This window comes from Carassius auratus, unplaced genomic scaffold (assembly GCF_003368295.1).
Source record: "Carassius auratus strain Wakin unplaced genomic scaffold, ASM336829v1 scaf_tig00214183_4049273_7079891, whole genome shotgun sequence".
Lineage (NCBI taxonomy): Eukaryota > Metazoa > Chordata > Actinopteri > Cypriniformes > Cyprinidae > Carassius > Carassius auratus.
In genome coordinates, this window is record NW_020527547.1 from 1110695 (window position 1) to 1117516 (window position 6822).

Below are 6822 nucleotides of genomic sequence, written 5' to 3' on the forward strand. Positions count from 1 at the left end.
GTGGTTTTGAGGTATATGTTAAAGCAGACATAATGCCACAGAAATAAAAGGCTTACATCCTCTACATATGGAGCTGTGTCTCCCCCCAACCCCTCCACCCTTCCATTTCCTCCTCTCACAAATACAAACCCACAAGTAAATATCTACCGCAAGAGACATTGTAAGATTATGAGAGCATTTCCACTTGAAAAATAATTTTGTATGATGTCGCAAATTTGTTTATTTCAGATATCCCACCATTTGTCATGTTTGCAATATCAGAAATGTCAAATTTGCTATTGTTGTTCTAGTGAATCAGCTATATACATAATAAACATGCGTGTGTGTAGTTTGTTTCAATAAGAAAGCTGAGTACTTTTCTCCCCCATCCTCTCTCCACTAAACGCACACAGACACACACACACAAATACATACACAAAGTTGCTAGAGTTGTTGCAACTACTTAACAAAGAAGAATTGAGATGGCAGTCAGCATTACAGAAAGGAAGGAGGAATCAGGTAGAGACAGAAATACATTCATAAATAACACAAAAACACAAAATTCATTTTTTTGCATTGTGACTCTTGTATTGAACATAACTCGATTTTGGGGTCGGTATGTTTTTTGATAAAAAATACAATAAAAATAGTAATATTGTAAAATGTTATGATAATTTAAAATTACTTTTTACATTATATTTAAATATATTTAAAATTTTATTATATTCCTGGGATGTCAATGGGACATTTTGAGCAGCTTACTAAATTCTTTAGCATCAAAATCCTTATTATCAATGCTGAAAAAGCTGCTTAATATTTTTGTGGAAACATGGTTCATTTTTTTCAAGATTATTTTATGAATAAAAAATGTAAAAGCACAACTATCTTCTAATTCATTTTAATGCATCCAGTCCTTTCTATATAAAGTATAAATTAAACACAGACTTTAATACAAATGTAAAAATCTGTGTAAATAAGAACTGACTCTACTTCCAGTGAAGAGAGCTGGATAAAATAAGCAGAAAAGGTGAATTTTCTGAGAAAAGCTTTAGAATTACTTGTTTGCAGCCACTTGATTTGATATTCAGCATTTAATTCAATAAAATGCAGATATTTTAAGTCAGGAATAAGTGTCCAAATATAACCTCTGCCATTGCTTTATAAACCAGCTGAATTTACAAGAAACATTGGAAAAAACTTTATCAAGGAAAAAAGCATAACAGTCTGTGTGCTATTTGTGTGTTTGTCTTTATGTTTACATGCGTGTTTTCAGCATTATCTAATTGTATAAAAGTTCATTATCACTCAGCAGATTATACTTTTCCTACAGCCATCATACGCCAAACTGCTTATTTACATAATCTTGGATGTGTGCACTAAAATTTGATGTCTGTTTTGAGATGCTGGTATGGTCGAGTGCCCTCTAATCCCTCTCCCAGACTCGGGATTAAGCCGGCCAGGGCCGAAAAGGAGGGAGGGACGGGTTCAACACAGAAGGTCTCATCACCCCCCCATCACTGTCATTAGAAACACACACATGGCACACACCAGTCCCCCTCGAACTCCCCAGTGTACACTTCTACACTACAGTTCAAGTAAAGATTAAATTAGGATGCGTTGACTGGGCTGACTCTAAGAGGATATAGCGAGACCGCAGACTCTGGTGGGCTCCAAATGACCACATGATTTATGATGGGGCCCAACATGATGCCAATATTCAGAGGGCAAAGGTCAATGAGTTTCTGTATGGAGATGATAAATTATAACACTGTATTTCTTCAGTTACTGTCTTCAGAGAGTGCAAAAGTTGTACCACGTTTGCCTCACTAACATATTCCTCGCTTTTGAGGTATCTATATCAAGGATGATAAAAGAAAGACATCATCATCCTCTTCCTATGGCTCTCAGAGACTCAGACTCCCTCGAGAAGCCCTATAATTCTCCAACGGTCCAAGCTGTAAGCGGCACTCAGATGTTTGCTACAGTAAATATGTCTCTGTTTGTGCATTTATGAGCACGGTGCCCACCACATCCCTACAAGCATCCTGACACTACAATAATTTCTCCTCAACACTGGCAACAAGTTCCCCTTTGTTTCCTGGTTGGCTTGTGAGACAAGCAGTCTGTAAGCCTTTCTATACCTTTCTCCCAGCTGAACAATAGGGAAGCTATGCAGCCCCTCCTTTTGCGTCTGTCTCTGCTCTTGTATTGTAATGCTACTTCATTTGTCCATGTAGCCTAACTCTCAGCTTGCACAGACATGATGCCCATCAAAGAAGAAAGGCAGGAGGGAAGGAGTGCTGGAATCCGTGACGGTGTTATGTTTTATTTAAAATCATGCTAGAAGATTTGGATTGGTCAATGGCCAAATGTAATCAGGAACTTGTTGAGTTTATCAGTGGACATCTGTGGAACTAACAAATGGAAGATAAATGGCATTCATCAAAGTGAAGAATGGGATTTTAAAACACTGGGATACTCTTTGAAAATATGCACATGACAGCAAGTTGCTCATCAGAGAAAACAGAGTAAATTAGTCTCATTCCAGATAGCCAGTATTGTGTGTGTGTGTGTGTGTGTGTGTGTGTGCTGCATCAATAGATCGAGTGAATAATTCAGCTACTGCAGGCGTATGTTCCATTACCTCAACCCATCTGACTCCGGTCTTCAGCCCCTGAGGTGGCTGTAGTGTCTGCAGCCATTAGCCTTTCTTTATCAGACACTTCCTCTTTAGGAGTGTAGAGAGGTGAAGGTCTCCCCTATTAGATCCATCCCTTTAGATTCATAAATTGGAGAGACCAATTTGCGATAATGGTCCCGTAAAAGTGATTGCGCAAATAAAGTATGTAGGTGTGAATTATTAACTGCGAGTTATGTCCGTGGATGAATAAGTAATGTTAAGTTAATGGTGTATATCTGTGGTAGACTAAGAAGTTCTGAGAAGTGTCGATTTGTTTGAACTTGGCTTATGTAGGACACGGAGGTCACACTTTGACACAGAATCCGGTCGCTTCGGGTGACTCTAACTGCAAAAAAATTAGGATTTGAATTGGACTGGGATTTCTAATCTCTTTCTTATCACCTTGTCGAGGTTTATTTTGCAATAATGACTGAGTAACTGACTGTACATTATAATACCACATATTTATTTCATGGCTACTTACCAAATAAACTAATAAATATAACATATATCTGCTATATATAAATATTAGTAAGACTTACAATTATTTAAAAATCTATACCTGTGTAGCATATTCTTTTAAAAGAACAGTTCATGCTAAAATAAAAAATTGCTTAAATTTACTCACCCTCAGGCCATCCTAGATGTAGATGTGTTTCTTTCTTCATCTGAACTTACAGTATATGGATAAATGTACTATTATATCACTTATATTGGATCCTCTGCAGTGAATGGGTGCCGTCAGAATGTGAGTCCAAACAGCTGATAAAAATACCATAAAATCCACATGACCCCATCAATTAATTAACATCTTGAGATGCAAAAAGCTGCATGATTGTCATAAACAAATTCATCATTAAAACGTTTTTACTTTAAACCCTTGCTTCTGGCCAAAAATTCCATACTCCATTACACTCCCTCCAGAGAAAAGGTCATCTTCTGCTGTCCTCTCACTTTAAAAAATCTACAGACATATTTGTTTAGAACAGTTTTGGACTGTTTTTTGCTTGTAAATGGTGCTTGATCTACGCATAATCATCTCCTGATTCAGATGAGATGACTATTTCATTAATGGAAGAAATATTATGTATAGAGGACTCAAAATTTAGCTGGAAACAACATTATGAAGTAAAAAACATCTTAATGATGGTTTATTTTGGGGTGAATTATTCCTTTAAAGTTACATACAAAACAATATGAATACAGCTACAATATTACTATAATATTAATACTGAAGTCCTCCAAAGTAATTTTCTCTACAGTTGATAACTGAGATGCAGTTATGTGTCGGCTGCATTTCTGAAACAAGACAGAATGAATCCACGCTGTGATATGAGAGTTTTAGACGTTGAGCCACTTCCATGAATAAGTGGTCTAATATTCAATGTTTCAATGGATGACAGCAGATCTTCGAGTGGCTTGACTGACCAATCAGAATCAAGTATTACAGAGAGCTGCATTTACATTTTAGAGCACATTTTTCTCATTCATGCTGCATTGTATTTTCCAACTTCTGAAGAAGCTGTTCTGACATTAATCACTGAATAAGAAATAGATGAAATAGTAGCTGATCGTTATGTTGTTTTAGTATATGCTGAATTGAGATCATTTTCAGAAGCCAGAATTTTAAAGAGTTTCTATACAAAAGTCTCTTTTAGCATATCCAACATAAACATTTATTAGGCTCTGAAAACTAAATCAGCAGAAGACATTATTCTGAGGGTTTGCCTCAGGGCATATAAAGATATTCTAATGTGTCATAAAAAAAAAACACACACACTCAATGTAACATTAGTTTTAATAACTTAATAGCTTTGTTACAAGAGGATACAACAAGGAAGGAGAAGGAGAACAAAAATCTTGGATTAAGAAAAAAAATCCAATTAAAATCAACTGATTGGCAGTCTACTGTATTATGTTGATGAGAAGGCAGTTATATTTTGTAGGATTGGTCTTATTAAGAGCTTTGAAAAAAAATCTGCTTATTACTTGCTGATACAGATGAGATGAGCTCCAACTTTATTAGTCTAGCAATAAAATTATATTACAGTCCCTTTGGCTTTATTTTTGGCCATTTTGACATCCAGCTGGAATTATTCCATATACTAGATCTGATCATTTATTAGTGTGCAAATCTTAGACTTTTAACCATACTTTTGATAAGTGCTCTGTCAAGTTTTGTAATGTAATTGTGTATAGAAAAAGGAAATTGCAGCATCTCTGTGGAAGTGACAAAGCAGTGTAGTACAAGAATATAATTGTATATAAAGAAACAAAATAATATTTAGTTTGATTGTGTGTGTGTGTGTGTGTGTGGAGAAATTTAGTGATCTTTTCAACTGCCATTTTTCAAGGTGACACAACGGCTCCTTCAGGGCTTTCTTTCCAATTCTTTTTGGGATTGAAATTATGATGAAGTAATTTTTTCCCAGAAAATTGCCTCTGTCACTTGTGGTATCTTTCTGTAAATTTCTCAAGTGTATTTTTCCCCTCTGTCTCTCTCTCTCTCACTGAGAGCCAATGTCATTCTCTCTTTCGACTCATTACAGCGATGATTTTGTCTGAGATTCAGCATGTTGACATTTGACATGTAGATTTGCAAGGGGAGACAATTATCGGGTGAGCTCTGATCTATATACCTAAATATCATGTTGAACAGGGATCAAAAATAGATTCAAACACACACACACCTAACACATATATAAAAAAAGCATCATGTTACGTAGGTCTATGATATTAAATCATTTTCTCAGTAAAAATGTATCTTTTCAAAAAACACCTGATTATTCCAGAGTACAATTTAAAGACATGTCATTTGAGAGTTAAGGGGAATCCCTTTGAGAAATAGTGCCCTAATTTTTATTTTCAGTGGAAAGTTATCCAATTATATTTAAGTTAACTTCCTGATGGTCGATTCAAGGACAAAGGAGTTGCACAAATATGATTTAACCTTAAAAACAGGGAGATCTACCAACTCATTTATTGCTTCTATCTTTAGACCACATTGCTGTCTTCTCTCAGAAATAATGACCAACAGTACAGTTAGTCATTTGTGAGGAAAACTATGTACTGTACTTATGTGAAATAACATCACAATTTAGACATTATTGAGCTATTCTATTTGACAGAGTATACCGATGCAGAGAATAAAAGAGAATACACACTTTGCACAACAAGCTCTTTCTTAAACCTTTTTACAGTGCCAAATATGTTTACTTTTAATTTAACTAGTTTTCAGGCACCATATGGCAGCATTCATCTTTGGATAATTCTGCAGCCCTGAAATTTGTTTTATCTGTTTGGTTCAAATTCTGATTGTAAGGCAGAATGACTTTTAATTCTGTTTATGATCAACTTTGTAAAATAAAAATATTGCTAAATATTGCATATTGATTCATAAAGGTTAAACGCACTATAACCTATCTATTCCACTTCACATGTTACATGTATTACTTATTGCAACACTCAGGCCTTTCCTGAATAGCCAGAAAAAGCTTTTTGTTCAACAAAAGTGCTGTCTCTCCAAGACAGTGCCTTACAATCTCAAATGGACTGGTCTGACTTTATTGTCATGCTTGCTTTTTGTCATTACATCACAATTATGAGTTTGTTCATACAGGGGAAATGGAAAATAAAAGGGTGGTGAGGTGGGGGGTGAATGTAGGTCAGTGGTGATGCGCTCTGGGCAGTTAGTCTCTGCCTTTTCATGGATGGGTCTGTAGCTCAGTCTCTGTCTCCACCTCCCCCCATACAGACACATGCAGTGGGCAATTTCACACACTCCTATTTGCTGTTTAAATTCATGGCTATAGATTATTTGTTCATCGGCCAAATGTATAGAAATATGAAACCATATGCAATTTAATATATATAAATATATATACATATTTTATTTTTTTTACTTTCTGTGCCATAGAGACAGAGAGAGAGAGAGTCTCTAGTAAAATTTTTAAATTATAAAATATACATTTTGATTTAAAGTTGATAAAGTTGTGTTTTATATAGCCTTATTTTGCCATACAGACTTTGAAAGTTTGTTTGAAACTATAATCCATAAACTTATCCACACATCTTTACTACCTCATGATCAACCATGAAGTGCAACTATAATTACCATAAAACTATAATGATTGCGTCTACTACTACTACTAATAATAATAATT